The 27,728-nt window shown below is 47.3% G+C and overlaps 2 long non-coding RNA genes across 2 annotated transcripts in view; both read right to left on the bottom strand.

The window, feature by feature from the left end:
- The window catches only part of LOC125774484 (uncharacterized), a 63,069-nt gene extending 50,986 nt beyond the window's left edge, over positions 1-12,083 (bottom strand). Inside the window, exon 1 of the long non-coding RNA XR_007420960.1 lies at positions 12,055-12,083. This is a non-coding gene — a long non-coding RNA (uncharacterized LOC125774484). The remainder of the gene's footprint in view (positions 1-12,054) is intronic.
- An 11,420-nt stretch (positions 12,084-23,503) lies between these two features.
- Positions 23,504-27,728, bottom strand: part of LOC125774480 (uncharacterized) — a 79,957-nt gene continuing 75,732 nt past the window's right edge. The window contains exon 3 of the long non-coding RNA XR_007420956.1: positions 23,504-23,674. This is a non-coding gene — a long non-coding RNA (uncharacterized LOC125774480). The remainder of the gene's footprint in view (positions 23,675-27,728) is intronic.

Here is a 27,728-nt window from a genome sequence, read left to right as displayed (position 1 = left end):
GCCAAGACACCTTAGCCAAGACACAATAGCCAAGACACCTTAGCCAAGACACCTTAGCCAAGACACTTTAGCCAAGACACATAAGCCAGGACACATTAGCCGAGACACATTAGCCAAGACACCTTAGCCAAGACACAATAGCCAAGACACCTTAGCCAAGACACCTTAGCCAAGACACTTTAGCCAAGACACATTAGCCAGGACACATTAGCCGAGACACATTAGCCAAGACACCTTAGCCAAGACACATTAGCCAAGACACATTAGCCGAGACACCTTAGCCAAGACACATTAGCCAAGACACCTTAGCCAAGACACCTTAGCCAAGACACCTTAGCCAAGACACCTTAGCCAAGACACAATAGCCAAGACACCTTAGCCAAGACACCTTAGCCAAGACACTTTAGCCAAGACACATTAGCCAGGACACATTAGCCGAGACACATTAGCCAAGACACCTTAGCCAAGACACATTAGCCAAGACACATTAGCCGAGACACCTTAGCCAAGACACATTAGCCAAGACACCTTAGCCAAGACACCTTAGCCAAGACACCTTAGCCAAGACACCTTAGCCAAGACACATTAGCCAAGACACATTAGCCAAGACACCTTAGCCAAGACACATTAGCCAAGACACCTTAGCCAAGACACCTTAGCCAAGACACATTAGCCAAGACACCTTAGCAAAGACACCTTAGCAAAGACACCTTAGCCAAGACACATTAGCCAAGACACATTAGCCAAGACACCTTAGCCAAGACACATTAGCCGAGACACCTTAGCCAAGACACCTTAGCCAAGACACATTAGCCGAGACACCTTAGCCAAGACACCTTAGCCAAGACACATTAGCCAAGACACCTTAGCAAAGACACCTTAGCCAAGACACATTAGCCAAGACACCTTAGCCAAGACACCTTAGCCAAGACACCTTAGCCAAGACACCTTAGCCAAGACACCTTAGCCAAGACACAATAGCCAAGACACCTTAGCCAAGACACCTTAGCCAAGACACTTTAGCCAAGACACATTAGCCAGGACACATTAGCCGAGACACATTAGCCAAGACACCTTAGCCGAGACACCTTAGCCAAGACACCTTAGCCAAGACACCTTAGCCAAGACACCTTAGCCAAGACACCTTAGCCAAGACACCTTAGCCAAGACACCTTAGCCAAGACACCTTAGCCAAGACACATTAGCCAAGACACATTAGCCAAGACACCTTAGCCAAGACACTTTAGCCAAGACACATTAGCCAGGACACATTAGCCGAGACACATTAGCCAAGACACCTTAGCCGAGACACCTTAGCCAAGACACCTTAGCCAAGACACATTAGCCAAGACACCTTAGCCAAGACACCTTAGCCAAGACACATTAGCCAAGACACCTTAGCCAAGACACATTAGCCAAGACACCTTAGCAAAGACACCTTAGCCAAGACACATTAGCCAAGACACATTAGCCAAGACACCTTAGCCAAGACACATTAGCCGAGACACCTTAGCCAAGACACCTTAGCCAAGACACATTAGCCGAGACACCTTAGCCAAGACACCTTAGCCAAGACAAATTAGCCAAGACACCTTAGCAAAGACACCTTAGCCAAGACACCTTAGCCAAGACACATTAGCCAAGACACATTAGCCAAGACACCTTAGCCAAGACACCTTAGCCGAGACACCTTAGCCAAGACACCTTAGCCAAGACACATTAGCCAAGACACCTTAGCCAAGACACCTTAGCCAAGACACCTTAGCCAAGACACCTTAGCCAAGACACATTAGCCAAGACACCTTAGCCAAGACACCTTAGCCAAGACACCTTAGCCAAGACACAATAGCCAAGACACCTTAGCCAAGACACCTTAGCCAAGACACTTTAGCCAAGACACATTAGCCAGGACACATTAGCCGAGACACATTAGCCAAGACACCTTAGCCGAGACACCTTAGCCAAGACACCTTAGCCAAGACACCATAGCCAAGACACCTTAGCCAAGACACCTTAGCCAAGACACCTTAGCCAAGACACATTAGCCAAGACACATTAGCCAAGACACCTTAGCCAAGACACCTTAGCCAAGACACCTTAGCCAAGACACATTAGCCAAGACACATTAGCCAAGACACCTTAGCCAAGACACCTTAGCCAAGACACCTTAGCCAAGACACCTTAGCCAAGACACATTAGCCAAGACACCTTAGCAAAGACACCTTAGCCAAGACACATTAGCCAAGACACATTAGCCAAGACACATTAGCCAAGACACCTTAGCCAAGACACATTAGCCAAGACACATTAGCCGAGACACATTAGCCGAGACACATTAGCCAAGACACCTTAGCCAAGACACCCTAGCCAAGACACATTAGCCGAGACACCTTAGCCAAGACACATTAGCCAAGACACATTAGCCAAGTCACCTTAGCCAAGACACCTTAGCCAAGACACCTTAGCCAAGACACCTTAGCCAAGACACATTAGCCAAGACACATTAGCCAAGACACCTTAGCCAAGACACCTTAGCCAAGACACCTTAGCCAAGACACATTAGCCAAGACACATTAGCCAAGACACCTTAGCCAAGACACCTTAGCCAAGACACATTAGCCAAGACACATTAGCCAAGACACCTTAGCCAAGACACCTTAGCCAAGACACATTAGCCAAGACACATTAGCCAAGACACCTTAGCCAAGACACATTAGCCAAGTCACCTTAGCCAAGACACCTTAGCCAAGACACCTTAGCCAAGACACCTTAGCCAAGACACATTAGCCAAGACACATTAGCCAAGACACCTTAGCCAAGACACCTTAGCCAAGACACCTTAGCCAAGACACATTAGCCAAGACACCTTAGCCAAGACACCTTAGCCAAGACACATTAGCCAAGACACATTAGCCAAGACACATTAGCCAAGACACCTTAGCCAAGACACCTTAGCCAAGACACATTAGCCAAGACACATTAGCCAAGACACCTTACGGTGAAAAAGGGCATCAAGCACGAACCTGCGTCAAACCAGCAGTGTGTCTCGTGTGCCCCCCGGGAAGCAATGCACACCAAGTCGGAGGAACCCGTTGCCACGCAGCTCGGAAAGCATGGAAGTAGTCCAAGTGAACCTTAACCATTGCGAGGCTGCACAGGATCTTCTGTGGCAGGTGATAATGGAAGAAAAAGGCGATGTGGCCATTATATCAGAACCCTATCGTGCACCAGGTAACACCAACAACTGGGTCATGGATAAAACTGAGATGGCTGCAATCTGGGCTGTGGGACCTTTTCCCATTCAAACAGTAGTATCCTGCGGCTTCGAGGGGTTCGTCATCGCCCTGATCAACGGAGTCTATTTCTGCAGCTGCTACGCTCCCCCCAGGTGGGAGCTAAACAAATTCAACGATATGTTAGACAGCCTAGTGGAACAGCTCGAGGGTCGAAGCCCAGTAGTTATAGCTGGAGACTTCAATGCCTGGGCGGTTGAATGGGGAAGTAGACGGACGAACACCAGAGGAGACGCGGTGCTAGAAAGCCTTGCTCGACTGGATGTTGTTTTGGGAAACGTAGGTTCTACTCCCACGTTTAGTAGAAATGATAGGACTTCGATTATAGACATCACGTTCTGTAGCCCAATCCTAGCGCGACATCTGAACTGGAGAGTGAGCGAAGCGTACACTCTCAGCGACCATCGAGTTGTCCGATACGCTGCCATCAGAAGGAGCATGCCAACGACAGTGTATACTAACGGCACCCTAGGTTGGAAAATCCAGTTTTTCGACGAGGAGCTGTTCAAGGAGGCGTTAGCCTTTGGTGGCTTCGCAGATGCGCGCAGCGTGCACGAACTAGCAGCTGGGTTGACTGATGCTTGCGATGCGACAATGCCGAGGAGAAAAGCCTCCAGCTGTAAGCGAAACCCTGCCTATTGGTGGAACGCTTCTATCGCGACACTACGGGCCAGGTGCATAGCAGTACGCCGGAAATTACAGCGGGAGAGACGTATTGGAAACCGAGATCAACTGCGAGCAGCATACGTCACGGCCAGGTCTGATCTGAAGAGAGCAATTAAAGACAGTAAGAGGAGATGCTTCCTGGAGCTTAGTGCTGAAATTGCTCGGAAGCCCTGGGGTTTTGCCTACAAGACAGTGATGCAGAAGGTGAAAACTCGCCAAGAGCCTGTGGAACGATGTCCCATGAGACTTAAAAGGATCATTGGGAATTTGTTCCCCACTCATGACGCTCCAGAACTGTACACTACCTTCAGAACTTCAGAAAAAGAGATTGAGCCAATAACTGAAGACGAAATTCTACGGATTGCCGACCGTCTTAAACCTGGGAAAGCACCTGGCCCGGATGGCATTCCAAACGAAGCAGTCAAAGTAGCCATGAGAGCTTTCCCGAAAGTGTTCCAGATTGTACTCCAGGACACACTGAAGTCAGGCCAATTCCCGTCGACGTGGAAACAGCAGAAGCTGGTGCTAATACCAAAACCAGGAAAGCAGCCGGGCGACCCATCAGCTCTAAGGCCTTTGGGGCTCACAGATTCCCTGGCTAAGGTACAGGAAATTCCAATTCTGGATCGCCTGACAGTGCACACGGAAGGTCCGCTTGGACTTTCTAAGCGGCAGTTTGGATTTCGGAAGAAGCGCTCAACAGTCGACGCAATGTTGGCAGTGCTGGAGACGGGATATGCTGCGTTTCGGAGAAAAAGGTCCGGTGCACGTTACTGCGCGTTGATTACAATCGATGTAAAAAACGCCTTTAACAGTGCTAGCTGGGAGGCAATTGCTGCTGGGTTGGAGCGCATGGAGGTTCCCCCGTACTTGTGCAGGCTCTTGAGTAATTATCTTCAAGGACGGGTGCTACAATATGACACGGAGGAAGGAGTCCGGACAACCTCGATTACGGCAGGCGTCCCACAGGGATCAGTTTTAGGACCCACTCTGTGGAACGTCATGTATGACGGGGTGCTGACTCTCGCACTGCCACCAGGAGCTCAATTGATCGGGTTTGCAGATGACATCGCCCTTACAATAACCGGCGAAACGATTGAGGAGATCGAGATGCTGGCAACGGACGCAGTCAACAGGATTGATAGGTGGATGAGAGGGGTAAAGCTGCAAATTGAGCACGCGAAGACGAAGTTTATAGTCATCAGCAGCCACAGGGAAGTACAGAAAGCTACGATATTGGTTGGCTCGCACCACATTGAGTCTACCAGATATCTAAAATATCTCGGAGTCATAATCGACGATCGGCTGAACTTCAAGCAGCACCTCGTAGAAGTGTGTGGGAAGGCTATGAAGACCGCAAATATGATGGCAACATTCATGCCAAATATAGGTGGACCAAGCAGCAACATTAGGCGCCTACACGCTAATGTAGCTACGTCCGTAGTGAGGTACGGAGCCCCGGCGTGGGCACACATCATGTCGGCGAAGCAGAACCGGAAAGCTGTGGATAAGGTACACAGACGATTGGTCATGCGTGTTACCAGTGCGTATCGTACCATATCGTATGATGCGGTATGCGTAATTGCGGGAATCATGCCGCTCTACATCACCCTTGAAGAAGACGCGAAGAACTTCCGCAACGCACGCTCGGGGGAACCTCTTGCTGATGGAGCAGTTAAGTCGGAGTCAAAGAGGAAATGGCAGGTGGCTTGGAGCAACTCGGCGAAAGGGAGATGGACCTATTCCTTGATCCCCGACGTTGAAACGTGGCTGGGAAGGAAACATGGCGAAGTGAACTTCTTCGTCACACAATTTCTCTCCGGTCATGGCTGTTTCAGGAACTACCTGCATAGATTCCGACATGCCGCTTCACCACGATGCCCAGCATGCGGGGACGTAGATGAGACAGCTGAACACGTTTTGTTCTACTGTCCTAGATTCGCTGAGGAGCGCCGGCAATTGAGCGACAAGTGCGGAACGGCAGTGAACGCGTCGAACATCCTGCAAGTGATGTTGCAGAGTGCAGATCTGTGGAAGGCAGCTGAAACGGCGATGCGATCGATTCTGGTGAAACTGCAGAAACAGTGGCGACAAGATCAACGGTTTGGTCTCGCATGAGTGTGTGCTGTGCTGTGTATGTGATGTCCAGTGTTGTGTTGTGTTGTGAAAAAAAAAAAAAAAAAAAAAAACAAACAAACAAAAGTGTTGCTTGTTGCTAGCGCGTATCATAAGACAGACTGAGTGCCACAGCACTGCCCCTCCCATGAAGTAATACCGCGAGGTGATTCCGTGGGAGGGTGCACAGGGTTCAAGGAGAGTTTTTTACTGGGTAAAAATCCCATGTCCCCCATTGTGGGTGTCTTTCGAAGATTTTAAACTCCTTGTAAAAAAAAAAAAAAAAAAAAAAAAACATTAGCCAAGACACATTAGCCAAGACACCTTAGCCAAGACACCTTAGCCAAGACACATTAGCCAAGACACATTAGCCAAGACACCTTAGCCAAGACACATTAGCCGAGACACATTAGCCGAGACACATTAGCCAAGACACCTTAGCCAAGACACCCTAGCCAAGACACATTAGCCAAGACACCTTAGCCAAGACACCTTAGCCAAGACACATTAGCCAAGACACATTAGCCAAGACACCTTAGCCAAGACACATTAGCCAAGACACCTTAGCCAAGACACATTAGCCAAGACACATTAGCCAAGTCACCTTAGCCAAGACACCTTAGCCAAGACACCTTAGCCAAGACACCTTAGCCAAGACACATTAGCCAAGACACATTAGCCAAGACACCTTAGCCAAGACACATTAGCCGAGACACCTTAGCCAAGACACATTAGCCAAGACACATTAGCCAAGACACCTTAGCCAAGACACCTTAGCCAAGACACATTAGCCAAGACACATTAGCCAAGACACCTTAGCCAAGACACCTTAGCCAAGACACATTAGCCAAGACACATTAGCCAAGACACCTTAGCCAAGACACATTAGCCAAGACACATTAGCCGAGACACATTAGCCGAGACACATTAGCCAAGACACCTTAGCCAAGACACCCTAGCCAAGACACATTAGCCGAGACACCTTAGCCAAGACACATTAGCCAAGACACATTAGCCAAGTCACCTTAGCCAAGACACCTTAGCCAAGACACCTAAGCCAAGACACATTAGCCAAGACACATTAGCCAAGTCACCTTAGCCAAGACACCTTAGCCAAGACACCTTAGCCAAGACACCTTAGCCAAGACACATTAGCCAAGACACATTAGCCAAGACACCTTAGCCAAGACACATTAGCCGAGACACCTTAGCCAAGACACATTAGCCAAGACACCTTAGCCAAGACATCTTAGCCGAGACACATTAGCCAAGACACCTTAGCCAAGACACATTAGCCAAGACACATTAGATAAGTCACCTTAGCCAAGACACCTTAGCCAAGACACCTTAGCCAAGACACCTTAGCCAAGACACATTAGCCAAGACACATTAGCCAAGACACCTTAGCCAAGACACCTTAGCCAAGACACCTTAGCCAAGACACATTAGCCAAGACACATTAGCCAAGACACCTTAGCCAAGACACCTTAGCCAAGACACATTAGCCAAGACACATTAGCCAAGACACCTTAGCCAAGACACATTAGCCAAGACACATTAGCCAAGACACATTAGCCAAGACACCTTAGCCAAGACACATTAGCCAAGACACATTAGCCGAGACACATTAGCCGAGACACATTAGCCAAGACACCTTAGCCAAGACACCCTAGCCAAGACACATTAGCCAAGACACCTTAGCCAAGACACCTTAGCCAAGACACATTAGCCAAGACACATTAGCCAAGACACCTTAGCCAAGACACATTAGCCAAGACACCTTAGCCAAGACACATTAGCCAAGACACCTTAGCCAAGACACCTTAGCCGAGACACATTAGCCAAGACACCTTAGCCAAGACACCTTAGCCAAGACACCTTAGCCAAGACACCTTAGCCAAGACACATTAGCCAAGACACCTTAGCCAAGACACCTTAGCCAAGACACCTTAGCCAAGACACATTAGCCAAGACACATTAGCCAAGACACATTAGCCAAGACACATTAGCCGAGACACATTAGCCAAGACACATTAGCCAAGACACATTAGCCAAGACACCTTAGCCAAGACACATTAGCCAAGACACCTTAGCCAAGACACATTAGCCAAGACACCTTAGCCAAGACACATTAGCCAAGACACCTTAGCCAAGACACATTAGCCAAGACACATTAGCCGAGACACATTAGCCAAGACACCTTAGCCATGACACCTTAGCCAAGACACATTAGTCAAGACACCTTAGCCAAGACACCTTAGCCAAGACACATTAGCCAAGACAGCTTAGCCAAGACACCTTAGCCAAGACACATTAGCCAAGACACCTTAGCCAAGACACATTAGCCAAGACACCTTAGCCAAGACACATTAGCCAAGACACCTTAGCCAAGACACCTTAGCCAAGACACCTTAGCCAAGACACCTTAGCCAAGACACCTTAGCCAAGACACTTTAGCCAAGACACATTAACCAAGACACATTAGCCAAGACACCTTAGCCAAGACACCTTAGCCAAGACACATTAGCCAAGACACATTAGCCAAGACACCTTAGCCAAGACACATTAGCCAAGACACCTTAGCCAAGACACATTAGCCAAGACACCTTAGCCAAGACACCTTAGCCGAGACACATTAGCCAAGACACCTTAGCCAAGACACCTTAGCCAAGACACCTTAGCCAAGACACCTTAGCCAAGACACATTAGCCAAGACACCTTAGCCAAGACACCTTAGCCAAGACACCTTAGCCAAGACACATTAGCCAAGACACATTAGCCAAGACACATTAGCCAAGACACATTAGCCGAGACACATTAGCCAAGACACATTAGCCAAGACACATTAGCCAAGACACCTTAGCCAAGACACATTAGCCAAGACACCTTAGCCAAGACACATTAGCCAAGACACCTTAGCCAAGACACATTAGCCAAGACACCTTAGCCAAGACACATTAGCCAAGACACATTAGCCGAGACACATTAGCCAAGACACCTTAGCCATGACACCTTAGCCAAGACACATTAGTCAAGACACCTTAGCCAAGACACCTTAGCCAAGACACATTAGCCAAGACAGCTTAGCCAAGACACCTTAGCCAAGACACATTAGCCAAGACACCTTAGCCAAGACACATTAGCCAAGACACCTTAGCCAAGACACATTAGCCAAGACACCTTAGCCAAGACACCTTAGCCAAGACACCTTAGCCAAGACACCTTAGCCAAGACACCTTAGCCAAGACACTTTAGCCAAGACACATTAACCAAGACACTTTAGCCAAGACACCTTAGCCAAGACACATTAGCCAAGACACCTTAGCCAAGACACATTAGCCAAGACACCTTAGCCAAGACACCTTAGCCAAGACACCTTAGCCAAGACACATTAGCCAAGACACATTAGCCAAGACACCTTAGCCAAGACACCTTAGCCAAGACACATTAGCCAAGACACATTAGCCAAGACACATTAGCCGAGACACGTTAGCCAAGACACCTTAACCAAGACACCTTAGCCAAGACACCTTAGCCAAGACACATTAGCCAAGACACCTTAGCCAAGACACCTTAGCCAAGACACCTTAGCCAAGACACTTTAGCCAAGACACATTAGCCAAGACACTTTAGCCAAGACACCTTAGCCAAGACACCTTAGCCAAGACACCTTAGCCAAGACACCTTAGCCAAGACACATTAGCCAAGACACATTAGCCGAGACACATAAGCCAAGACACCTTAGCCAAGACACATTAGCCAAGACACATTAGCCAAGACACATTAGCCAAGACACCTTAGCCAATACACATTAGCCAAGACACATTAGCCAAGACACATTAGCCGAGACACATTAGCCAAGACACCTTAGCCAAGACACATTAGCCGAGACACCTTAGCCAAGACACATTAGCCAAGACACCTTAGCCGAGACACATTAGCCAAGACACCTTAGCCAAGACACATTAGCCAAGACACCTTAGCCAAGACACCTTAGCCAAGACACCTTAGCCAAGACACATTAGCCAAGACACCTTAGCCAAGACTTATTAGCCAAGACACATTAGCCAAGATACATTAGCCAAGACACATTAGCCAAGACACATTAGCCAAGACACCTTAGCCAAGACACATTAGCCAAGACACCTTAGCCAAGACACATTAGCCAAGACACCTTAGCCAAGACACATTAGCCAAGACACCTTAGCCAAGACACATTAGCCAAGACACATTAGCCGAGACACATTAGCCAAGACACCTTAGCCATGACACCTTAGCCAAGACACATTAGTCAAGACACCTTAGCCAAGACACCTTAGCCAAGACACATTAGCCAAGACAGCTTAGCCAAGACACCTTAGCCAAGACACATTAGCCAAGACACCTTAGCCAAGACACATTAGCCAAGACACCTTAGCCAAGACACATTAGCCAAGACACCTTAGCCAAGACACCTTAGCCAAGACACCTTAGCCAAGACACCTTAGCCAAGACACCTTAGCCAAGACACTTTAGCCAAGACACATTAACCAAGACACTTTAGCCAAGACACCTTAGCCAAGACACATTAGCCAAGACACCTTAGCCAAGACACATTAGCCAAGACACCTTAGCCAAGACACCTTAGCCAAGACACCTTAGCCAAGACACATTAGCCAAGACACATTAGCCAAGACACCTTAGCCAAGACACCTTAGCCAAGACACATTAGCCAAGACACATTAGCCAAGACACATTAGCCGAGACACGTTAGCCAAGACACCTTAGCCAAGACACCTTAGCCAAGACACCTTAGCCAAGACACATTAGCCAAGACACCTTAGCCAAGACACCTTAGCCAAGACACCTTAGCCAAGACACTTTAGCCAAGACACCTTAGCCAAGACACATTAGCCAAGACACATTAGCCAAGACACCTTAGCCAAGACACCTTAGCCAAGACACCTTAGCCAAGACACATTAGCCAAGACACATTAGCCGAGACACATAAGCCAAGACACCTTAGCCAAGACACATTAGCCAAGACACATTAGCCAAGACACATTAGCCAAGACACCTTAGCCAATACACATTAGCCAAGACACATTAGCCAAGACACATTAGCCGAGACACATTAGCCAAGACACCTTAGCCAAGACACATTAGCCGAGACACCTTAGCCAAGACACATTAGCCAAGACACCTTAGCCGAGACACATTAGCCAAGACACCTTAGCCAAGACACATTAGCCAAGACACCTTAGCCAAGACACCTTAGCCAAGACACCTTAGCCAAGACACATTAGCCAAGACACCTTAGCCAAGACTTATTAGCCAAGACACATTAGCCAAGACACATTAGCCAAGACACATTAGCCAAGACACCTTAGCCAAGACACATTAGCCAAGACACATTAGCCGAGACACATTAGCCAAGACACATTAGCCAAGACACCTTAGCCAAGACACATTAGCCGAGACACATTAGCCAAGACACATTAGCCGAAACACATTAGCCAAGACACCTTAGCCAAGACACCTTAGCCAAGACACATTAGCCAAGACACATTAGCCAAGACACATTAGCCAAGACACCTTAGCCAAGACACCTTAGCCAAGACGCATTAGCCAAGACACATTAGCCAAGACACATTAGCCAAGACACATTAGCCGAGACACATTAGCCAAGACACATTAGCCAAGACACATTAGCCAAGACACCTTAGCCAAGACACATTAGCCAAGACACATTAGCCAAGACACCTTAGCCATGACACATTAGCCGAGACACCTTAGCCAAGACACATTAGCCAAGACACCTTAGCCAAGACACATTAGCCAAGACACCTTAGCCAAGACACCTTAGCCAAGACACATTAGCCAAGACACATTAGCCAAGACACCTTAGCCAAGACGCCTTAGCCAAGACACCTTAGCCAAGACACCTTAGCCAAGACACATTAGCCGAGACACCTTAGCCAAGACACATTAGCCAAGACACATTAGCCAAGACACATTAACCAAGACACCTTAGCCAAGACAGCTTAGCCAAGACACCTTAGCCAAGACACCTTAGCCAAGACACATTAGCCAAGACACATTAGCCAAGACACCTTAGCCAAGACACATTAGCCGAGACACATTAGCCAAGACACCTTAGCCGAGACACCTTAGCCAAGACACATTAGCCAAGACACATTAGCCAAGACACCTTAGCCAAGACACATTAGCCAAGACACATTAGCCAAGACACATTAGCCAAGACACCTTAGCCAAGACACCTTAGCCAAGACACATTAGCCAAGACACCTTAGCAAAGACACATTAGCCGAGACACCTTAGCCAAGACACATTAGCCAAGACAGCTTAGCCAAGACACCTTAGCCAAGACACATTAGCCAAGACACCTTAGCCAAGACACATTAGCCAAGACACCTTAGCCAAGACACATTAGCCAAGACACCTTAGCCAAGACACCTTAGCCAAGACACCTTAGCCAAGACACCTTAGCCAAGACACCTTAGCCAAGACACTTTAGCCAAGACACATTAACCAAGACACTTTAGCCAAGACACCTTAGCCAAGACACATTAGCCAAGACACCTTAGCCAAGACACATTAGCCAAGACACCTTAGCCAAGACACCTTAGCCAAGACACCTTAGCCAAGACACATTAGCCAAGACACATTAGCCAAGACACCTTAGCCAAGACACCTTAGCCAAGACACATTAGCCAAGACACATTAGCCAAGACACATTAGCCGAGACACGTTAGCCAAGACACCTTAGCCAAGACACCTTAGCCAAGACACCTTAGCCAAGACACATTAGCCAAGACACCTTAGCCAAGACACCTTAGCCAAGACACCTTAGCCAAGACACCTTAGCCAAGACACATTAGCCAAGACACTTTAGCCAAGACACCTTAGCCAAGACACCTTAGCCAAGACACCTTAGCCAAGACACATTAGCCAAGACACCTTAGCCAAGACACCTTAGCCAAGACACATTAGCCAAGACACCTTAGCCAAGACACCTTAGCCAAGACACATTAGCCAAGACACCTTAGCCAAGACACATTAGCCAAGACACCTTAGCCAAGACACATTAGCCAAGACACCTTAGCCAAGACACCTTAGCCAAGACACCTTAGCCAAGACACCTTAGCCAAGACACATTAGCCAAGACACATTAGCCAAGACACCTTTGCCAAGACACCTTAGCCAAGACACATTTGCCAAGACACATTAGCCAAGACACACTAGCCGAGACACCTTAGCCAAGACACATTAGCCAAGACACCTTAGCCAAGACACCTTAGCCAAGACACCTTAGCCAAGACACCTTAGCCAAGACACCTTAGCCAAGACACCTTAGCCAAGACACATTAGCCAAGACACATTAGCCAAGACACCTTAGCCAAGACACATTAGCCGAGACACCTTAGCCAAGACACCTTAGCCAAGACACCTTAGCCAAGACACCTTAGCCAAGACACATTAGCCAAGACACATTAGCCGAGACACCTTAGCCAAGACACATTAGCCAAGACACCTTAGCCAAGACACCTTAGCCAAGACACCTTAGCCAAGACACCTTAGCCAAGACACATTAGCCAAGACACATTAGCCAAGACACATTAGCCGAGACACCTTAGCCAAGACACATTAGCCAAGACACCTTAGCCAAGACACCTTAGCCAAGACACCTTAGCCAAGACACCTTAGCCAAGACACCTTAGCCAAGACACATTAGCCAAGACACATTAGCCAAGACACCTTAGCCAAGACACATTAGCCAAGACACCTTAGCCAAGACACCTTAGCCAAGACACCTTAGCCAAGACACATTAGCCAAGACACCTTAGCCAAGACACCTTAGCCAAGACACATTAGCCGAAACACCTTAGCCAAGACACATTAGCCAAGACACCTTACCCAAGACATCTTAGCCGAGACACATTAGCCAAGACACCTTAGCCAAGACACCTTAGCCAAGACACCTTAGCCAAGACACTTTAGCCAAGACACATTAGCCAAGACACTTTAGCCAAGACACCTTAGCCAAGACACATTAGCCAAGACACCTTAGCCAAGACACATTAGCCAAGACACCTTAGCCAAGACACCTTAGCCGAGACACCTTAGCCAAGACACATTAGCCAAGACACATTAGCCAAGACACATTAGCCAAGACACCTTAGCCAAGACACATTAGCCAAGACACATTAGCCAAGACACCTTAGCCAAGACACATTAGCCAAGACACCTTAGCCAAGACACATTAGCCAAGACACATTAGCCGAGACACATTAGCCGAGACACATTAGCCAAGACACCTTAGCCAAGACACCCTAGCCAAGACACATTAGCCAAGACACCTTAGCCAAGACACCTTAGCCAAGACACATTAGCCAAGACACATTAGCCAAGACACCTTAGCCAAGACACATTAGCCAAGACACCTTAGCCAAGACACATTAGCCAAGACACCTTAGCCAAGACACATTAGCCAAGACACATTAGCCAAGACACATTAGCCAAGACACATTAGCCGAGACACATTAGCCAAGACACCTTAGCCATGACACCTTAGCCAAGACACATTAGCCAAGACACCTTAGCCAAGACACCTTAGCCAAGACACATTAGCCAAGACACATTAGCCGAGACACATTAGCCAAGACACATTAGCCAAGACACCTTAGCCAAGACACATTAGCCGAGACACATTAGCCGAGACACATTAGCCGAAACACATTAGCCAAGACACCTTAGCCAAGACACCTTAGCCAAGACACATTAGCCAAGACACATTAGCCAAGACACATTAGCCAAGACACCTTAGCCAAGACACCTTAGCCAAGACACATTAGCCAAGACACCTTAGCCAAGACACCTTAGCCAAGACACATTAGCCAAGACACATTAGCCAAGACACCTTAGCCAAGACACATTAGCCAAGACACCTTAGCCATGACACCTTAGCCGAGACACATTAGCCAAGACACCTTAGCCAAGACACATTAGCCAAAACACATTAGCCAAGACACCTTAGCCAAGACACATTAGCCAAGACACCTTAGCCAAGACACATTAGCCAAGACACATTAGCCAAGACACCTTAGCCAAGACACCTTAGCCAAGACACATTAGCCAAGACACATTAGCCAAGACACCTTAGCCAAGACACCTTAGCCAAGACACATTAGCCAAGACACATTAGCCAAGACACATTAGCCAAGACACCTTAGCCAAGACACCTTAGCCAAGACACATTAGCCAAGACACCTTAGCAAAGACACATTAGCCGAGACACCTTAGCCAAGACACATTAGCCAAGACAGCTTAGCCAAGACACCTTAGCCAAGACACATTAGCCAAGACACCTTAGCCAAGACACATTAGCCAAGACACCTTAGCCAAGACACATTAGCCAAGACACCTTAGCCAAGACACCTTAGCCAAGACACCTTAGCCAAGACACCTTAGCCAAGACACCTTAGCCAAGACACTTTAGCCAAGACACATTAGCCAAGACACTTTAGCCAAGACACCTTAGCCAAGACACATTAGCCAAGACACCTTAGCCAAGACACATTAGCCAAGACACCTTAGCCAACACACCTTAGCCAAGACACCTTAGCCAAGACACATTAGCCAAGACACATTAGCCAAGACACCTTAGCCAAGACACCTTAGCCAAGACACATTAGCCAAGACACATTAGCCAAGACACATTAGCCGAGACACGTTAGCCAAGACACCTTAGCCAAGACACCTTAGCCAAGACACCTTAGCCAAGACACATTAGCCAAGACACCTTAGCCAAGACACCTTAGCCAAGACACCTTAGCCAAGACACCTTAGCCAAGACACTTTAGCCAAGACACATTAGCCAAGACACTTTAGCCAAGACACCTTAGCCAAGACACCTTAGCCAAGACACCTTAGCCAAGACACATTAGCCAAGACACCTTAGCCAAGACACCTTAGCCAAGACACATTAGCCAAGACACCTTAGCCAAGACACCTTAGCCAAGACACATTAGCCGAGACACCTTAGCCAAGACACATTAGCCAAGACACCTTAGCCAAGACACCTTAGCCAAGACACCTTAGCCTAAACACCTTAGCCAAGACACCTTAGCCAAGACACCTTAGCCAAGACACCTTAGCCAAGACACATTAGCCAAGACACATTAGCCAAGACACCTTAGCCAAGACACCTTAGCCAAGACACATTAGCCAAGACACATTAGCCAAGACACACTAGCCGAGACACCTTAGCCAAGACACATTAGCCAAGACACATTAGCCAAGACACCTTAGCCAAGACACATTAGCCAAGACACATTAGCCAAGACACCTTAGCCAAGACACCTTAGCCAAGACACATTAGCCAAGACACATTAGCCAAGACACCTTAGCCAAGACACCTTAGCTAAGACACTTTAGCCAAGACACATTAGCCAAGACACTTTAGCCAAGACACCTTAGCCAAGACACCTTAGCCAAGACACCTTAGCCAAGACACATTAGCCAAGACACCTTAGCCAAGACACCTTAGCCAAGACACATTAGCCAAGACACACTAGCCGAGACACCTTAGCCAAGACACATTAGCCAAGACACCTTAGCCAAGACACCTTAGCCAAGACACCTTAGCCAAGACACCTTAGCCAAGACACATTAGCCAAGACACATTAGCCGAGACACCTTAGCCAAGACACATTAGCCAAGACACCTTAGCCAAGACACCTTAGCCAAGACACCTTAGCCAAGACACCTTAGCCAAGACACATTAGCCAAGACACATTAGCCAAGACACCTTAGCCAAGACACTTTAGCCGAGACACATTAGCCAAGACACCTTAGCCAAGACACCTTAGCCAAGACACCTTAGCCAAGACACCTTAGCCAAGACACCTTAGCCAAGACACCTTAGCCAAGACACCTTAGCCAAGACACCTTAGCCAAGACACATTAGCCAAGACACATTAGCCAAGACACCTTAGCCAAGACACATTAGCCGAGACACTTTAGCCAAGACACCTTAGCCAAGACACATTAGCCAAGACACCTTAGCAAAGACACATTAGCCGAGACACATTAGCCAAGACACTTTAGCCAAGACACCTTAGCCAAGACACATTAGCCAAGACACCTTAGCCAAGACACATTAGCCAAGACACATTAGCCAAGACACCTTAGCCAAGACACCTTGACCAAGACACATTAGCCAAGACACATTAGCCAAGACACCTTAGCCAAGACACCTTAGCCAAGACACATTAGCCAAGACACCTTAGCCAAGACACCTTACCCAAGACACCTTAGCCAAGACACATTAGCCAAGACACCTTAGCCAAGACACATTAGCCAAGACACATTAGCCAAGACACCTTAGCCAAGACACATTAGCCAAGACACCTTAGCCAAGACACCTTAGCCAAGACACCTTAGCCAAGACACCTTAGCCAAGACACTTTAGCCAAGACACATTAGCCAAGACACTTTAGCCAAGACACCTTAGCCAAGACACCTTAGCCAAGACACCTTAGCCAAGACACCTTGACCAAGACACATTAGCCAAGACACATTAGCCAAGACACCTTAGCCAAGACACATTAGCCAAGACACCTTAGCCAAGACACCTTAGCCAACACACATTAGCCAAGACACCTTAGCCAAGACACCTTACCCAAGACACCTTAGCCAAGACACATTAGCCAAGACACCTTAGCCAAGACACATTAGCCAAGACACCTTAGCCAAGACACCTTGACCAAGACACATTAGCCAAGACACATTAGCCAAGACACCTTAGCCAAGACACCTTAGCCAAGACACCTTAGCCAAGACACATTAGCCAAGACACCTTAGCCAAGACACCTTAGCCAAGACACCTTAGCCAAGACACCTTAGCCAAGACACTTTAGCCAAGACACATTAGCCAAGACACTTTAGCCAAGACACCTTAGCCAAGACACCTTAGCCAAGACACCTTAGCCAAGACACATTAGCCAAGACACCTTAGCCAAGACACCTTTGCCAAGACACCTTAGCCAAGACACATTAGCCAAGACACCTTAGCCAAGACACATTAGCCAAGACACCTTAGCCAAGACACATTAGCCAAGACACATTAGCCAAGACACCTTAGCCAAGACACCTTAGCCAAGACACATTAGCCAAGACACATTAGCCGAGACACATTAGCCAAGACACATTAGCCAAGACACCTTAGCCAAGACACATTAGCCGAGACACATTAGCCGAGACACATTAGCCAAGACACATTAGCCAAGACACCTTAGCCAAGACACCTTAGCCAAGACACATTAGCCAAGACACATTAGCCAAGACACATTAGCCAAGACACCTTAGCCAAGACACCTTAGCCAAGACACATTAGCCAAGACACCTTAGCCAAGACACCTTAGCCAAGACACATTAGCCAAGACACATTAGCCAAGACACATTAGCCAAGACACCTTAGCCAAGACACCTTAGCCAAGACACATTAGCCAAGACACCTTAGCAAAGACACATTAGCCGAGACACCTTAGCCAAGACACATTAGCCAAGACAGCTTGGAAAAGACACCTTAGCCAAGACACATCAGCCAAGACACCTTAGCCAAGACACATTAGCCAAGACACCTTAGCCAAGACACATTAGCCAAGACACCTTAGCCGAGACACCTTAGCCAAGACACTTTAGCCAAGACACATTAACCAAGACACTTTAGCCAAGACACCTTAGCCAAGACACATTAGCCAAGACACCTTAGCCAAGACACATTAGCCAAGACACCTTAGCCAAGACACCTTAGCCAAGACACCTTGACCAAGACACATTAGCCAAGACACATTAGCCGAGACACCTTAGCCAAGACACCTTAGCCAAGACACATTAGCCAAGACACCTTAGCCAAGACACCTTAGCCAAGACACCTTAGCCAAGACACATTAGCCAAGACACCTTAGCCAAGACACATTAGCCAAGACACATTAGCCAAGACACATTAGCCAAGACACATTAGCCGAGACACCTTAGCCAAGACACCTTAGCCAAGACACCTTAGCCAAGACACATTAGCCAAGACACCTTAGCCAAGACACATTAGCCAAGACACATTAGCCAAGACACCTAAGCCAAGACACATTAGCCAAGACACCTAAGCCAAGACACATTAGCCAAGACAGCTTGGAAAAGACACCTTAGCCAAGACACATCAGCCAAGACACCTTAGCCAAGACACATTAGCCAAGACACCTTAGCCAAGACACATTAGCCAAGACACCTTAGCCGAGACACCTTAGCCAAGACACTTTAGCCAAGACACATTAGCCAAGACACTTTAGCCAAGACACCTTAGCCAAGACACATTAGCCAAGACACCTTAGCCAAGACACATTAGCCAAGACACCTTAGCCAAGACACCTTAGCCAAGACACCTTGACCAAGACACATTAGCCAAGACACATTAGCCAAGACACCTTAGCCAAGACACCTTAGCCAAGACACATTAGCCAAGACACCTAAGCCAAGACACATTAGCCAAGACAGCTTGGAAAAGACACCTTAGCCAAGACACGTTAGCCAAGACACCTTAGCCAAGACACATTAGCCAAGACACCTTAGCCAAGACACATTAGCCAAGACACCTTAGCCGAGACACCTTAGCCAAGACACTTTAGCCAAGACACATTAGCCAAGACACTTTAGCCAAGACACCTTAGCCAAGACACATTAGCCAAGACACCTTAGCCAAGACACATTAGCCAAGACACCTTAGCCAAGACACCTTAGCCAAGACACCTTGACCAAGACACATTAGCCAAGACACATTAGCCGAGACACCTTAGCCAAGACACCTTAGCCAAGACACATTAGCCAAGACACCTTAGCCAAGACACCTTAGCCAAGACACCTTAGCCAAGACACATTAGCCAAGACACCTTAGCCAAGACACATTAGCCAAGACACATTAGCCAAGACACCTTAGCCAAGACACATTAGCCGAGACACCTTAGCCAAGACACCTTAGCCAAGACACCTTAGCCAAGACACATTAGCCAAGACACCTTAGCCAAGACACATTAGCCAAGACACATTAGCCAAGACACATTAGCCAAGACACCTTAGCCAAGACACATTAGCCAAGACACCTAAGCCAAGACACATTAGCCGAGAAACATTAGCCGAGACACCTTAACCAAGACACCTTAGCCAAGACACCTTAGCCAAGACACATTAGCCAAGACACCTTAGCCAAGACACCTTAGCCAAGACACATTAGCCAAGACACCTTAGCCAAGACACCTTAGACAAGACACATTAGCCAAGACACATTAGCCAAGACACCTTAGCCAAGACACCTTAGCCAAGACACCTTAGCCAAGACACCTTAGCCAAGACACATTAGCCAAGACACATTAGCCAAGACACCTTAGCCAAGACACATTAGCCGAGACACCTTAGCCAAGACACCTTAGCCAAGACACCTTAGCCAAGACACATTAGCCAAGACACCTAAGCCAAGACACATTAGCCGAGAAACATTAGCCGAGACACCTTAGCCAAGACACCTTAGCCAAGACACCTTAGCCAAGACACATTAGCCAAGACACCTTAGCCAAGACACCTTATCCAAGACACATTAGCCAAGACACCTTAGCCAAGACACCTTAGCCAAGACACATTAGCCAAGACACATTAGCCAAGACACCTTAGCCAAGACACCTTAGCCAAGACACCTTAGCCAAGACACATTAGCCAAGACACATTAGCCAAGACACCTTAGCCAAGACACATTAGCCGAGACACCTTAGCCAAGACACCTTAGTCAAGACACCAGCGCCAAGACACATTAGCCAAGACACCTTAGCCAAGACACATTAGCCAAGACACCTTGGCCAAGACACATTAGCCAAGACACATTAGCCAAGACACATTAGCCAAGACACCTTAGCCAAGACACATTAGCCAAGACTCCTTAGCCAAGACACATTAGCTAAGACATATTAGCCGAGACACATTAGCCAAGACACATTAGCCGAGACACCTTAGTCAAGACACCTTAGCCAAGACACATTAGCCAAGACACCTTAGCCAAGACACATTAGCCAAGACACATTAGCCGAGACACATTAGCCAAGACACATTAGCCAAGACACATTAGCCAAGACACATTAGCCAAGACACCTTAGCCAAGACACATTAGCCAAGACACCTTAGCCAAGACACATTAGCCGAGACACATTAGCCAAGACACATTAGCCAAGACACATTAGCCAAGACACATTAGCCAAGACACATTAGCCAAGACACCTTAGCCAAGACACCTTAGCCAAGACACATTAGCCAAGACACATTAGCCAAGACACATTAGCCAAGACACCTTAGCCAAGACACATTAGCCAAGACACCTTAGCCAAGACACATTAGCCAAGACACATTAGATGAGACACATTAGCCAAGACACATTATCCAAGACACCTTAGCCAAGACACATTAGCCAAGACACCTTAGCCAAGACACATTAGCCAAGACACATTAGCCGAGACACATTAGCCAAGACACATTAGCCAAGACACCTTAGTCAAGACACCTTAGCCAAGACACATTAGCCAAGACACCTTAGCCAAGACACCTTAGCCAAGACACATTAGCCAAGACACATTAGCCGAGACACATTAGCCAAGACACATTAGCCAAGACACATTAGCCAAGACACATTAGCCAAGACACATTAGCCAAGACACCTTAGCCAAGACACATTAGCCAAGACACCTTAGCCAAGACACATTAGCCAAGACACCTTAGCCACGACACCTTAGCCAAGACACATTAGCCAAGACACATTAGCCAAGACACCTTAGCCAAGACACCTTAGCCAAGACACATTAACCTAGACACCTTAGCCAAGACACCTTAGCCAAGACACCTTAGCCAAGACACATTAGCCAAGACACCTTAGCCAAGACACATTAGCCAAGACACATTAGCCGAGACACATTAGAAAAGACACATTATCCAAGACACCTTAGCCAAGACACATTAGCCAAGACACCTTAGCCAAGACACATTAGCCAAGACACATTAGCCAAGACACATTAGCCAAGACACATTAGCCAAGACACCTTAGCCAAGACACATTAGCCAAGACACATTAGCCAAGACACCTTAGCCAAGACACCTTAGCCAAGACACATTAGCGAAGACACCTAAGCCAAGACACCTTAGCCAAGACACATTAGCCAAGACACCTTAGCCAAGATACATTAGCCAAGACACATTAGCCAAGACACCTTAGCCAAGATACATTAGCCAAGACACCTTAGCCAAGACACCTTAGCCAAGACACATTAGCCAAGACACCTTAGCCAAGACACATTAAAAAAGACACATTAGCCAAGACACATTAGCCAAGACACCTTAGCCAAGACACCTTAGCCAAGACACCTTAGCCAAGACACCTTAGCCAAGACACATTAGCCAAGACACCTAAGCCAAGACACATTAGCCGAGAAACATTAGCCGAGACACCTTAGCCAAGACACCTTAGCCAAGACACCTTAGCCAAGACACCTTAGCCAAGACACCTTAGCCAAGACACCTTAGCCAAGACACATTAGCCAAGACACCTTAGCCAAGACACATTAGCCAAGACACCTTAGCCAAGACACATTAGCCAAGACACATTAGCCAAGACACCTTAGCCAAGACACCTTAGCCAAGACACATTAGCCAAGACACATTAGCCGAGACACATTAGCCAAGACACATTAGCCAAGACACCTTAGCCAAGACACATTAGCCGAGACACATTAGCCGAGACACATTAGCCAAGACACATTAGCCAAGACACCTTAGCCAAGACACCTTAGCCAAGACACATTAGCCAAGACACATTAGCCAAGACACATTAGCCAAGACACCTTAGCCAAGACACCTTAGCCAAGACACATTAGCCAAGACACATTAGCCAAGACACCTTAGCCAAGACACCTTAGCCAAGACACATTAGCCAAGACACATTAGCCAAGACACATTAGCCAAGACACCTTAGCCAAGACACCTTAGCCAAGACACATTAGCCAAGACACCTTAGCAAAGACACATTAGCCGAGACACCTTAGCCAAGACACATTAGCCAAGACAGCTTGGCCAAGACACCTTAGCCAAGACACATTAGCCAAGACACCTTAGCCAAGACACATTTGCCAAGACACCTTAGCCAAGACACATAAGCCAAGACACCTTAGCCAAGACACCTTAGCCAAGACACTTTAGCCAAGACACATTAGCCAAGACACTTTAGCCAAGACACCTTAGCCAAGACACATTAGCCAAGACACCTTAGCCAAGACACATTAGCCAAGACACCTTAGCCAAGACACCTTAGCCAAGACACCTTGACCAAGACACATTAGCCAAGACACCTTAACCTAAACACCTTAGCCAAGACACCTTAGCCAAGACACCTTAGCCAAGACACCTTAGCCAAGACACCTTAGCCAAGACACATTAGCCAAGACACCTTAGCCAAGACACATTAGCCAAGACACATTAGCCAAGACACCTTAGCCAAGACACCTTAGCCACGACACCTTAGCCAAGACACATTAGCCAAGACACATTAGCCAAGACACATTAGCCAAGACACATTAGCCAAGACACATTAGCCAAGACACCTTAGCCAAGACACATTAGCCAAGACACCTTAGCCGAGACACCTTAGCCAAGACACCTTAGCCAAGACACATTAGCCAAGACACCTTAGCCAAGACACCTTACCCAAGACACCTTAGCCAAGACACATTAGCCAAGACACCTTAGCCAAGACACATTAGCCAAGACACATTAGCCAAGACACCTTAGCCAAGACACATTAGCCGAGACACCTTAGCCAAGACACCTTAGCCAAGACACCTTAGCCAAGACACATTAGCCAAGACACCTTAGCCAAGACACATTAGCCAAGACACCTTAGCCAAGACACATTAGCCAAGACACATTAGCCGAGACACATTAGCCAAGACACATTAGCCAAGACACCTTAGCCAAGACACCTTAGCCAAGACACATTAGCCAAGACACATTAGCCAAGACACCTTAGCCAAGACACATTAGCCAAGACACATTAGCCGAGACACATTAGCCAAGACACATTAGCCAAGACACCTTAGCCAAGACACCTTAGCCAAGACACATTAGCCAAGACACATTAGCCAAGACACATTAGCCAAGACACCTTAGCCAAGACACATTAGCCAAGACACCTTAGCCAAGACACATTAACCAAGACACATTAGCCGAGACACATTAGCCAAGACACATTAGCCAAGACACCTTAGCCAAGACACATTAGCCAAGACACATTAGCCAAGACACATTAGCCAAGACACCTTAGCCAAGACACATTAGCCAAGACACCTTAGCCAAGACACATTAGCCAAGACACATTAGCCGAGACACATTAGCCAAGACACATTAGCCAAGACACCTTAGCCAAGACACCTTAGCCAAGACACCTTAGCCAAGACACATTAGCCAAGACACCTAAGCCAAGACACATTAGCCGAGAAACATTAGCCGAGACACCTTAGCCAAGACACCTTATTCAAGACACCTTAGCCAAGACACATTAGCCAAGACACCTTAGCCAAGACACATTAGCCAAGACACATTAGCCAAGACACCTTAGCCAAGACACATTAGCCAAGACACCTTAGCCAAGACACATTAGCCAAGACACATTAGCCGAGACACATTAGCCAAGATACATTAGCCAAGACACATTAGCCAAGACACCTTAGCCAAGACACCTTAGCCAAGACACATTAGCCAAGACACCTTAGCCAAGACACATTAGCCAAGACACCTTAGCCAAGACACATTAGCCAAGACACCTTAGCCAAGACACATTAGCCAAGACACATTAGCCGAGACACATTAGCCAAGACACATTATCCAAGACACCTTAGCCAAGACACATTAGCCAAGACACCTTAGCCAAGACACATTAGCCAAGACACATTAGCCAAGACACATTAGCCAAGACACCTTAGCCAAGACACATTAGCCAAGACACCTTAGCCAAGACACATTAGCCAAGACACATTAGCCAAGACACCTTAGCCAAGACACCTTAGCCAAGACACATTAGCGAAGACACCTTAGCCAAGACACCTTAGCCAAGACACATTAGCCAAGACACCTTAGCCAAGATACATTAGCCAAGACACATTAGCCAAGACACCTTAGCCAAGATACATTAGCCAAGACACCTTAGCCAAGACACATTAGCCAAGACACATTAGCCAAGACACCTTAGCCAAGACACATTAGCCGAGACACCTTAGCCAAGACACCTTAGCCAAGACACCTTAGCCAAGACACATTAGCCAAGACACCTAAGCCAAGACACATTAGCCGAGAAACATTAGCCGAGACACCTTAGCCAAGACACCTTAGCCAAGACACCTTAGCCAAGACACCTTAGCCAAGACACATTAGCCAAGACACATTAGCCAAGACACATTAGCCAAGACACCTTAGCCAAGACACATTAGCCAAGACACCTTAGCCAAGACACATTAGCCAAGACACATTAGCCAAGACACCTTAGCCAAGACACATTAGCCGAGACACATTAGCCAAGACACCTCAGCCAAGACACATTAGCCAAGACACCTTAGCCAAGACACATTAGCCAAGACACATTAGCCAAGACACCTTAGCCAAGACACCTTAGCCAAGACACATTAGCCAAGACACCTTAGCCGAGACACATTAGCCAAGACACATTAGCCAAGACACCTTAGCCAAGACACATTAGCCGAGACACATTAGCCGAGACACATTAGCCAAGACACATTAACCAAGACACCTTAGCCAAGACACCTTAGCCAAGACACATTAGCCAAGACACATTAGCCAAGACACATTAGCCAAGACACATTAGCCAAGACACCTTAGCCAAGACACATTAGCCGAGACACATTAGCCGAGACACATTAGCCAAGACACATTAACCAAGACACCTTAGCCAAGACACCTTAGCCAAGACACATTAGCCAAGACACATTAGCCAAGACACATTAGCCAAGACACCTTAGCCAAGACACCTTAGCCAAGACACATTAGCCAAGACACCTTAGCCAAGACACCTTAGCCAAGACACATTAGCCAAGACACCTTAGCCGAGACACATTAGCCAAGACACATTAGCCAAGACACCTTAGCCAAGACACATTAGCCGAGACACATTAGCCAGACACATTAGCCAAGACACATTAACCAAGACACCTTAGCCAAGACACCTTAGCCAAGACACATTAGCCAAGACACCTTAGCCGAGACACATTAGCCAAGACACATTAGCAAAGACACCTTAGCCAAGACACATTAGCCGAGACACATTAGCCGAGACACATAAGCCAAGACACATTAACCAAGACACCTTAGCCAAGACACCTTAGCCAAGACACATTAGCCAAGACACATTAGCCAAGACACATTAGCCAAGACACCTTAGCCAAGACACCTTAGCCAAGACACATTAGCCAAGACACATTAGCCAAGACACCTTAGCCAAGACACCTTAGCCAAGACACATTAGCCAAGACACATTAGCCAAGACACATTAGCCAAGACACCTTAGCCAAGACACCTTAGCCAAGACACATTAGCCAAGACACCTTAGCAAAGACACATTAGCCGAGACACCTTAGCCAAGACACATTAGCCAAGACAGCTTGGCCAAGACACCTTAGCCAAAACACATTAGCCAAGACACCTTAGCCAAGACACATTTGCCAAGACACCTTAGCCAAGACACCTTAGCCAAGACACCTTGACCAAGACACATTAGCCAAGACACATTAGCCGAGACACCTTAGCCAAGACACCTTAGCCAAGACACATTAGCCAAGACACCTTAGCCAAGACACCTTACCCAAGACACCTTAGCCAAGACACATTAGCCAAGACACCTTAGCCAAGACACATTAGCCAAGACACATTAGCCAAGACACCTTAGCCAAGACACATTAGCCGAGACACCTTAGCCAAGACACCTTAGCCAAGACACATTAGCCAAGACACATTAGCCAAGACACCTTAGCCAAGACACCTTAGCCAAGACACCTTAGCCAAGACACATTAGCCGAGACACCTTAGCCAAGACACATTAGCCAAGACACATTAGCCAAGACACATTAGCCAAGACACCTTAGCCAAGACACATTAGCCAAGACACCTTAGCCAAGACACATTAGCCAAGACACATTAGCCAAGACACATTAGCCAAGACACCTTAGCCAAGACACATAAGCCAAGACACATTAGCCAAGACACATTAGCCAAGACACATTAGCCGAGACACATTAGCCAAGACACATTAGCCAATACACCTTAGCCAAGACACCTTAGCCAAGACACATTAGCCAAGACACCTTAGCCAAGACACATTAGCCAAGACACCTTAGCCAAGACACCTTAGCCAAGACACATTAGCCAAGACACATTAGCCGAGACACATTAGCCAAGACACATTAGCCAAGACACCTTAGCCAAGACACCTTAGCCAAGACACATTAGCCAAGACACATTAGCCAAGACACATTAGCCAAGACACCTTAGCCAAGACACATTAGCCAA

This window comes from Anopheles funestus, unplaced genomic scaffold, assembly GCF_943734845.2.
Source record: "Anopheles funestus unplaced genomic scaffold, idAnoFuneDA-416_04 scaffold_12_ctg1, whole genome shotgun sequence".
Lineage (NCBI taxonomy): Eukaryota > Metazoa > Arthropoda > Insecta > Diptera > Culicidae > Anopheles > Anopheles funestus.
Note: the sequence above shows the minus strand (reverse complement) of the source record. Positions and strands in the feature narration are given on the sequence as shown.